The sequence below is a fragment of the Callithrix jacchus genome, chromosome 3, assembly GCF_049354715.1.
Source record: "Callithrix jacchus isolate 240 chromosome 3, calJac240_pri, whole genome shotgun sequence".
In the NCBI taxonomy this organism is placed as follows: domain Eukaryota; kingdom Metazoa; phylum Chordata; class Mammalia; order Primates; family Cebidae; genus Callithrix; species Callithrix jacchus.
In genome coordinates this window covers 9,246,044-9,257,634 of record NC_133504.1, presented here as the reverse complement: position 1 = coordinate 9,257,634, position 11,591 = coordinate 9,246,044, and positions in this window count along the sequence as shown.

The window sequence follows — 11,591 nt, the reverse complement described above, 5'->3', positions numbered from 1 at the left end:
CTAGGATGGTGAATCCTCCCACTGTCCAGCATATCCACACTGGGTAAATCTCACCATCCGGCTAGGATGGTGAATCCTCCCACTGTCCAGCATATCCACACTGGGTAAATCTCACCATCAGGCTAGGATGGTGAATCTTCCTTGTCCAGCATATCCATACTGGGTAAATCTCACTATCCAGCTAGGATGGTGAATCTTCCTTGTCCAGCATATCCACACTGGGTAAATCTCACCATCCGGCTAGGATGGTGAATCTTCCTTGTCCAGCATATCCACACTGGGTAAATCTCACCATCCAGTTAGGATGGTGAATCTTCCCTGTCCAGCATATCCACACTGGGTATGCTACTTGCCCCTTTAGTCAGTTATCATGGCAGACGTTGTGGTATCACAGTGCTTGTGTTCACATCACTCTTATTTTACCTGATGGCCCAAAGTGCACAAGTAGTAAGCCTAGCAATTCCCATCTGCCCAAGAGAAGCCAAAAAGTGCTTCGTTTAACATAGGATCCATAGGATTTGGTAATAATCCCAGTTTCAGGCACCTCCTGGGGTCTTGAAACTTATTCCCTATGGATAAGGGGGAATGCCACTTACAAAAGAAGGCTTAAAAGTTGACCTTGGGATTTAGCAGCATAGAGGTCTTGGGCCATCTTGACAAAAGTGGTTTCTGTGGGATGGTGATGATAAAACTTTCACTGGATTTAAAGGAGATGAGAGTAGAATATTAAGAAACATCCAGATTAGGCAAACCCTTCAAGGAGTTTTCCTAACAAAGAGTAAATACAATAAAGAAAGTAAAATAAAATAAAACAGAAAAGAGGGAGTAGGTGACAGGAAAATCAAGTAAAAGCCCCCTCTTGCCTTTTTTTTTTAACATAGAAGTAATAACCATATGCTTGGGATGATGGGAATGATTCCATAGGGGCCGAAAGTAAACGATAATATAGAGCATAAAATTGCTGGTGGCAAAATGTAACAATGCAATCTTGGGATTCGAAAGCTAATGTCTAAAATACACATTTAAATTAACAAGTAACAAAGTAATGTCTACTCGGCAAATTCACCCTTTTTCTTTGCATTCCATTCAAAATTCTGACCCACTTAAAAAGACACCAGATAAGTATTTCTCTCTTACCTGATTAAAACAATTAGTTCTAAAATGTGTATCGGGCTGAACATCCCATCTAAAGTCCATATTATTTTTACAGATTTGCAATAAAATGAATCTCTAATTGGAAGATATTTTTGAGTGGCATTTTTTGACCACTTGAGACATGACTCATTCCATATTTAGTTTTTCAGAGAGTAAGTAGGTTGAATCAGCATTATTATCCAGAGCCAAAATGCCCCAAAGTCAATCGTAGATCCCAGAGATGTACAAAAAAACGTTAATATGAAAACAAGGTCACGCTTCTCCACCACACCTAGGGTAAAACCCATTTCCACCTGTAAGTGATACAGAGCACACTCTCATCAGAGCCTATTTCCACAAAATAATAGTTGCTTTGTAACACTGAGGAGTCAGGCCGAAAATAGAAGTTAGGTGTTTTACAGTGAAGAATGCTCTGGCTTGGGTGCAGATTTAGAAGGGTGGATTCAGATGCTGCTTACTGCAGAACTCTCATTGGTGAAGAAAACATCTTCAATCCTAAAGTATGTTTATCCTCTAATGTGATCTTCTTGCTGTGCCCATGAGAACCTGTTGGACTCTGAGCCAGACTTGCCTGAGCCTGCCGCATATACATGTGTATAAAATGGTGGTCATTCTCTCCTTCTGTCTGAGTCACCTTCCTGTGCTATCCATTGATTTACCCTAGCCACAAAAAGAGCTGAGTTTAATAGGTTTGTTTAGTATAATATTAAAGCTTTATAATATAGTTCATTGGTTCACATAACCAAATAATAATATTAATGATGTTTTACTTTTTTTTTTGTTTTAGTCAAAAGGATAAAATATTTTATATAAAATCTGTGGAAAAAAACACAGAAACCCTATTTTATATGCTAATTAATTTTTCTATTATAATAAATGTTACCTTATCCTTTTTTTCTATGTACGCATTTTTTAGGTATCATCTTATAGTTATGCTATTAGCATAAGAACCTATTAATAAAATTTGAGTTTTGTACTTCTTTCCTTCCTTCCTTCCTTCCTTCCTTCCTTCCTTCCTTCCTTCCTTCCTTCCTTCCTTCCTCTTTCTCTTTCTTTCCTTTTTTCTTTTTTACTTTTTTTAGGGATGAGCCTCACATTGTTGCCCACGTTGGTCTTGAACTCCTGCACTCAAGTGATCCTCCCACTACGGCTTCCCAAAGTGCTGGGATTACAGGCATGAGCCACCAGCACCTGCCCTGTACTTGTTGCTTTTTCAACACTTTTAACTAGCCTTTCTATTCTTCCTTTTTCCCTATTACAATTCAAGTTTTCTTTAAGGTACAAATTCATTATTAACTTATTGTTCTTTTTCCTGTGTCTGTAAAATGACACATCACCCTGTGGTATAACACTAAGAACCAATTTAGTAATTTATACACGTTCCAAATAGACGTGTATAAAATGGTGGTCCTTCTCTCCTTCTGTCTGAGTCACCTTCCTGTGCAATCCATTGACTCACCCTAGCCACAAAAAGAGCTGAACTTTAAAAACAACCCCAAGCAAAACTTTGCCTGACTGACTATGCCTATGATCTGTGAGTCACCAAGAATTTTAACTGTGGACTTGACCCTCCTGAGCAGGCAAGCCCAAGAACTCCCTATCCCCACCCCATCCTCAACACAGAGACTTTCCTGAGGGACTCAAGCTAGCATCCTGCGTTAACATTGCATAGCCGCAAATCACCACTCTACCTTTGCCAAGTGTGGCTTTCTCAAACAAGGCGTAGCATGCATAACTGTAAATGCATATGTGGTACTTGACACACGTTAATGAGATCAATCCCAAGTGAGTTTTTTGTAGGACACAATATACTGCAATTATGCCTAAAGTTATGTTAAAAAACAGGGACTTTCTGTGTAAATGATTAAATAAAAATGATTTGTAAAACATTTATCCACATGAGCTGCCTTATACAGTTCTTAAGAACGTGTGTACAAAGGGTTAAGACTATATGTAAGGTACGCATCTAATGGATAAATTTAAAAGCAGCTAAAAACATAGCATCCTGTGTATAACTTTCATAATTGTGCGTTCCTCCAGAGATAATGGATATCATTATCAGCTGCGCCTGTCCTAGGAAACTTGGCAAGGTTATGATTGTTTGTTACAGCTTTGGTTATATTAACATACACATTAATATTTATAAATATTTGATGTCATGTTAATTTTTCATATAAGATGATTTATGTAATGTTGCTGTGCCCTGTTAGAGGGCATTTGCAATATGCTTCAAAAGGGAACTGAATTGATGCATGTTTTTTCAGGGGACTTGCCTGTATATCACTGTTCTTTCGATGCATTATTCTGAACAAAAGTATTTCCAAATAAATTATGTGAATTGTGGATTTACTCCATTAACATTTTAAATAAAACATAAAGGAAAAGATCATGCTGAAACTATTTCCTGCATTTTTAAAAGGAGCTCTGTTCTATTGGAGCAGAACAAAGTTTACTGAAAGGCTCTTTTTCAAAAATAGAGTTATCAAGCAAGCAATGGTTTTGCGATTTTGTTTTCAATAAGATATAATCTATATAGTATGCAAACTAGGATATTCAGAAAAGTATATAAACCTGGGATGGAAGAAATCATAATATCCTTGTTTTTCTTGTCCATTTTCTTTTGCTAAAGTATATTTTACTGTGACCAAATTTGGACATTAAGAGAATTAAATATAAATTAAGCAGGATGTGTATATAAACAAACCATAAAGTTATTAAATGAATATTTGCTTTAGGTAAAAAATTTAATTTCTTTATAGGAATTTTAATAGGTTTGTTTAGTATAATAGTAATGCTTTATAATATAGTTCATTGGTTCACATTACCAAATAATAATATTAATGATGTTTTACTTATTTTTTTGTTTTAGTCAGAAGGATAAAATATTTTATATAAAATCTGTGGGAAAAACACAGAAATCCTATTTTATACGGTAATTCATTTTCCTATTACAATGAATGTTGTATATTCATTGTATACAACTTTTTTTCTATGTACGCATTTTTTTCTATGTACGCATTTTCTATGTACAACTTTTTTCTATGTACGCATTTTTAAGTATCATCTTATAGTTATGCTATTAGCATAAGAACCTATTAATAAAATTTGAGTTTTGTACTTCTTTCTTTCCTTCCTCCCTTTCTTCTTTCTCTTTCTTTCCTTCTTTCTTACTTTTTTTAGAGATGAGTCTCACATTGTTGCCCAGGTTGGTCTTGAACTCCTGAACTCAAGTGATCCTCCCACTACAGCTTCCCAAAGTGGTGGGATAACAAGCATGAGCCACTGGTGCTGGGATTACAGGCATGAGCCACCAGCGCCTGCCCTGTACTTGCTGCTTTTTCAACACTTTTAACTAGCCTTTCTACTGTTCCTTTTTCCCTATTACAATTCAAGTTTTCTTTAAGGTGAAAAATTCATTATTAACTTATTGTTCTTTCTTCTGTGTCTGTAAAATGCAACATCACCCTGTGGTATAACACTAAGAACCAATTTAGTAAATTGGAGAATTTTGGAAATCCTCATTTAAAATATGTATCTGGAATTGAAAATTTTCTTCTAAATTTATCATCAAATAAATAATAATTGTTACTTTTCATTTCATCCCTGGCACTATATTAAACCCTTAGAGAACTCAAGAAATCAACTTGAGAGATTACCTTTTATTTGACATTACAGAATTTGGTTTGCTATTATTATCCAGTTTCACAAAATTGACAATTAATTTGAGTAAAATGTAATAGACTGTTTTCCTCTCATATTTTTATACTCAAATTAATTCTGTGTTATCACAATTATTCACATTCCAAAAAAAAATTAAAGTAGGTAATGAGGGAAGAAAATGCCTTAATTTGAGGCCCCCCAGAAAGATCTATTGCAACAAAGCATGGAAAAAGGTGGGAATAGGGTTACATCCTGAAGCCACAGACAACTACCACTGTGCAAAGTATATGCCTATTAAGTTGTCTCAAATTCACATAATAAATATCATGTGAAAAAATGTTTCTAATGCACATAGTCACAAACAGCAGTCAGCAGTAGATAAATTGTGTTAAGTATAAATGATTTGAAGTAGTACCTACATATATTTAACTTGGAATATTTATAGTACACACATGGAAATCTATTTATATTTCATAATATATAATACAAGGAAAAGAAAAATATGGGAAACGTGGTATTTTTAGAGTATCACAAATCTGTCAAATATTAATCAGAATTTACTCTTCAGAATTCCTGAATGAAAAAGATCCAAATATTTAAAAGATGTAGTATTGTATATGTTCGAAATGTTACAAAGCGTAGTAACTGAAATTATCAAACATATCAGCAGAACTATCTTGCTTGAAAGAATAGAATAGATCACCCATCAAGAAAAAAACAGATATTAAAAGCTCTAGGTGTCAAAGGATAGCTCTTTCGGAAAGGATAAAGAGTGGATTCCAGATAAAGGTTAGTGCTGTACTTTATGTTGTTGAAATAAGCCTTTTGGCAATTGAAATGTAAGTAATCAAACTGAAAGATTTCCATCTTACACTGATTCTTTTATAGGCAAAAATATGTATTCGGTAAATAATAAATTAAGAAACAGAAGGTCAATGTTTAATTGCGATGTTTTAAAAGCATCTTCCTGCCCTGGCACGGTGGCTCACACCTGTAATCCCAGTACTTTGGGGGGCTAAGTCAGGCAGATCACCTGAGATAGGGAGTTCGAGACCAGCCTGACCAACATAGAGAAACCCTATCTCTACTAAAAATACAAAATTAGCCGGGCATGGTGGTGCATGCCTATAATCCCAGCTACTCCAGAGGCCAAGGCAAGAGAATTGCTTGAACCCAGGAGCCAGAGGTTGCAGTGAGCGAGACCCGCCATTGCACTCCAGCATGGGTAACAAGAGTGAAACTCCATCTCAAAAAAAAAAAAAAAAAAAAAAACTTCCTTTAGATTATACGCACTCAAGAGACAGCTAAAAACTGTAACTCTATAGTAGGAGAAATAGATCTAGATACATAGATACATGTATACACAGATAGATGCACAGATATATGTGTATACATGAGGGTATCTCCAAATACAGTATACAAATCTATATTGAGTTTGCTACTATCATTCTTATTGTAAAGTTTCTAATCTAGTCATAAAATTTCAAGGAAGCTACAACATCAGAATAGTTTACCAGTCCAAATTAGATTGTAATATTTTATCTAAATCTAGGCAAAGCCAACTCTTTTTAAAAATACACTTCAGAGAGAGGGTAGTCTCAGAAATCATAACTACAAAAATAATGTGAAATCTAATTTAAATCTAGCTTTTTATATTTAGAGACAATTTAGTTATCAAGTTAAAGAAATGATGACATTTCTAAATAAAGGTTTTACTGAATTAAAATACTATATTGCTAAGTAATTTTTCTAGAGGAATGTGAAAAAATCTATTAGTGGTATTCTCACCGAAATTTGATATCTCAAAAGAAAATTCATACCAGATCAACACTAGTAAGATAAATGGATCAAACTTACACACATACAAATCACATTAATTTTTATACCTGATTAATATTTAGTAATATATTATTAGCAGTCACAAAAACATTGTGCCCTTTGTTTAAGTGAAAGTGCAATAAATTAAGGCTTCACATCAAGTCCCATGTAAGCCACTTTTGGAGGTAGTCAGAGACATTACCCTCAGTCCGTGTGCACATTTTTATTACCAAGTAAAAGAAGTGGTTTTGGAATGAGCTAGAATGGTTCAACATAACATATTATTACAAGAAGAAAAAAACCCATTTATAAATCCTGTATGCCATTTTTTTCATCTAGACAGTTGGTATTAGATAAATGTTTAAGACTAAGACAAAGCTGAAAGATTGTGGCATCCTTTCACACAAATCATGACATTAAAATACTAAAGTATTTTAGTCACTAAGCCTATGACTAAAATACTTCATATTTATTTTGAATTTTTCTTACATAAGCTGAACTGGAAGAAAATAACTGGTTAGATAAATGAAAGACATTAATAATAAACTATAACCCTCTAGAATTTAAGCATTCTATCTCATTTGATTCTCATAATAGAGCAGATAGAGGACTATTACTACTGTGTGGCAGATTTAACCCCAGGATGAAATGAAATTGTTATTTGATAACAATTCCGTTTGTTGGTGATAATGGTGAGCCTTGATGTTTCAAGTGGGTTTTTGGCCAGGTCATCTGCATAAATGAATCTAAACGAATTATTTCAGTAGCACTCTCTTATATAAATTGTGTTAATGTAAACACTGTATAAATTCTAAATATAGTTGGGGAGTGCAGAGCAGACCGAGAGATTGCTTTCTACAATTTAACCCTGAACATATGGCATGTCCATACATGTAAAATTAATGTGCCCGGTACAACCAATCATTTAATAGTTTATCAGTCATTGCAGATCGTGGCAAAATATGTTTGGCCACACTACTCTGCATCTATTAGAAGATAAACCTAAATTAATAAAGTGAGATAATGTCATAGTTCATTTTTCTATTTATGACTCTAAGTTTGTTATTTTACTGAGTCTTTTGTTAAATAAAAAAACTCACCCATGATTAACATTGATTTATTTTATGTTCATTTTAGATCTGAAATTAGCATTTTTATCATGAATATATCATATCCATAAAAAGGTAAAGACACTGGGTTTACTTTCTGCTCTGGTTTCAGTTACTTATATTAAATTCTGCCTTTAGGAAGAGTTATGGGTAACCATTTTAGGGTTAATTTGTCACTGCATGATTTAGTGTAAAAGGAAACCATTCAAAAGTCACAAGAATGAAATGTAACAGAACGTACAAGGGGTCAATAAGGAGGTGCATTTTTCCTTCCACTGTGATCTACTGCTATTCAGAACAATTGATTCGACAGGTTCATTATTGTTTTCCAACCACACATAAACCATTATTATCTGCCATTCATTCCCTAAGGTGTTCTAGTGGACAGTTTTTCAATGATTTGTAATTTCAAATAGCAGCAAGCTTACAATTCACCCTGTTTCACTTCCCTGGTCTTTCAAAGAGGATTACCAACTTCTACAAGCCAAAGTCCATTGGAGCAGTTACAGCCTTCCTGGAAATTTTTTTATCAGACTGACAAATGTCTGTCATCCCTGAACTATACTCAGTCCTTCAAACAGTGATTTACTTTATCCTGAATAGATTAATAATTGAGGAGGGAACCATCCTTCTGCAGCTGAAATCTTCCGAAAGTCTAGCCTTCAACCATCATTCAAAAATACATGCTGAGGGTTGCAGTAATGTTATTAGAGAAATAGTTAAAGAAATCATAAAATGTGTTATAGGCCAGGTGTGGTGGCTCACGCCTGTAATCCTGGCACATTGGGAGGCCAAGGCAGGTGAATCATGAGGTTAGGAGTTCAAGATCAGCCTGGCCAAGATGGTGAAACCCCATATCTACTAAAAAAAAAAAAAAATACAAAAATTAGCTGGGCACGGTGGCAGGAGCCTGTAATCCCAGCTACTTGGGAGGCTGAGGCAGAGAATTGCATAAAACTGGGAGGTGGAGGTCGCAGTGAGCCAAGATCATGCCACTGTACTCCAACCTGGGCAACAGAGTGAGAATCAATCTCAAAAAAAACAAAAAATAAACTGTCATTTTGGGAGCAATTTTATTGTAAAAATGTGCAACATATAAAACAAAGAAAGATGAGTAAAATTACTGTGGAATGGAACCTAAAGTTTTGTTAAGTTCAATTTTTTCTTTTTCTTTTTTTTTTTTTTTTTGAGATGGAGTTTCGCTCTTGTTACCCAGGCTGGAGTGCAATGGCGCGATCTCGGCTTACAGCAACCTCCGCCTCCTGGGTTCAGGCAATTCTCCTGCCTCAGCCTCCTGAGTAGCTGGGATTACAGGCACGTGCCACCGTGCCCAGCTAATTTTTTGTATTTTTAGTAGAGACGAGGTTTCACCATGTTGACCAGGATGGTCTCGATCTCTTGACCTCGTGATCCACCCGCCTCGGCCTCCCAAAGTGCTGGGATTACAGGCTTGAGCCACCGCGCCCGGCCGCAATTTTTTCATATTATAAAACTACTTTTCTCAAAAGTAGACTCAGCAATAAAGTTATTTTCTTTGTAGAATTCACATTAGGGGTGTGTCTGTGTTCTTAAGAACGTTGCTCTTTCATTAAACTCTAGTTGATCTTTCTGTGTGTATGATTTTATATGTGCGTAACTAACATGATCAGAGCAAGTTTTATTCCTCCTAGAAATACGTGTCATTCTTAGTGTTGGGGCTCTGGAAAAAGACTAATTAATCCTGGCTCTTCTACTTACATTGGACAAATTACTTACTTTTCAATTTATTGATCTTTAAAATGAGGAAAATAATAATAATAACTTTTGAAGTTTTTATGAGGACCCATGTGAGATAATGTATGTTACGTGGTGGGCAGAGTGTCTGCAAGAAAACATTCATGTAGTCCAGGCCAGTCAGCAGGAGGAGGGGAAATAGGATGAAGACCAGGTAATTGCAGTAGTCAAGACAACATAAAAAGAAAGACTTGTTTTTATGTTTTTCCCACTACTTATAATAAGGGCTTTAACTACGCACTATAAGAGAAAAGAGGGTCACATCCGTAAGTGTAATCATAGTACCTTGTTAAAAGTCACATCCTTCAGAGACAAGTAATTGCAAAAGAAGGAAGTAAAGATGGCAGGGTAGTGATAATGCTTTATGTTAAAAATTTAAGGCCTTTCAGCATGAGCAATGCTTATGAAAACCATCCTAGAAATAGCATAGGATGCTGACCTGTAAATGCCTAGCTTCCAGATAAAGCTCTTAATTTTTTTGATATATTTATTTGGGATTTCTATTAAAGGCTACACGAATTGAGTCAGTTTCTATTCCATTTTGCAAAAAGCATTCCTTAATTTTTGATAATAAATAGAACTAATATATATTTAAATGTTCATCCCAAAATGTATATAATTTTAGAAACATATCTAAAATACTAAACAAGATAGCCAGCAAAAATTTGTATACAGTGTTCCAACTATTAAAATATGTAGAAAATGCTACCTCAGTTTGTAACATTGATTTTACGACTCTTAGAAAACATAATCTAAAACTGAATTTTGATGTGTCACTGAATTTTTCAGCTGGAATTTCTTCCAGTAGAGACTCTCGCCCTCTTCATTTTGTGAATTTTGATTTCTTTCTTAAATGGGAATGTGTCAATTCTGAAAATAATTCAACTACAGTTATTTGCAACTTCTTTTTAATAGGGAAATGATAAAACTGAAATATATATTTACTTAATGCAAAATATTTAACCCAGGGCAATATTTCTCAAACTTCCCTGTAAGAATGTTCTAGAAGACTTGTTTAAAATGCTAATTTATTGGTTCTATCTTTGGGGATTCTGATTCCCTGCAGCTGAAATAGGGCCCAAGAATGTATATTTTCTTAAGAACCCTCAGGTGATTCTGACTATAGGGGGTCTATAGGCAACAATTAGAAAATTATTGGTCCAGGACTACCACAGATATTCATAGCCTATTTATCATCAAGATAATCCTTAAATTTCAATAAAGATCCTCTTTGTTATCAACATTACTCCAAAATGTAGTAAAGGTTGATTTCTAGTAAGTTTGAAAATAAACATTACCTATGCCATGGCCTGATGTAAATCTTGTTTCTACGTAACACTGTAAACTCTTGAGGCAAGATTCTAGTATTCAGTGATCAGTGTAAAGAGAGACTAAAGATGAATGCAGAACTCCATTAAGCCAGGACTCTGAGCTAGGAATCTTGCATGTGCCCTCTCTTCCTTCCAGCATCCTCTTAGTTTATCCTCAGTTTAAGCTTGTTCTCCCTTCTTTTTCCCCTAACTCAGATTCTCTCACTGCCAATTTCCTCCCTCTTTATAGACTCTTAGCTTATAATCTTCTCATGGCCTACTTTTTTCCCCTCCTAGATATCTTATCCAAGGATAAAAGAGGGGAAGGTGAATCCTGGTCTTTCATGGATTTTGTGGATTAAAAGTGCTGGACTCAGAGTATAGGGCTAAGAAAGAAGTGTTAGGTAAACCCAGAAAGAAGTTTGGATGCTTCTCTGCCCAGGCCAAATTCTTCTTTCTCCCAGTCTGCTCTAGAAATGCCTGGCTTCTTATATTTTTCACTAAAGCAAACAAAGCCAGAGTTTCATCTTCATCAGGTAAACTAAAAATCAGACCTTATGACCTGTAGGAACTTACTGTATTTTAATATGACTCCTTTACCATTTCATGGCCTTATTCCACTTTTCTTTTCTGAAAAAGCCCTCTTTTCTCAGAAATGCATCACACCACAGACCAAGCCAAGCTTTGCTGTCTTAAGTACCAAAAATTAACCAAAGTTATGGCAAAAGGACGGCTTTACCTAGAATGTTGGTAGAAATATCTTTTT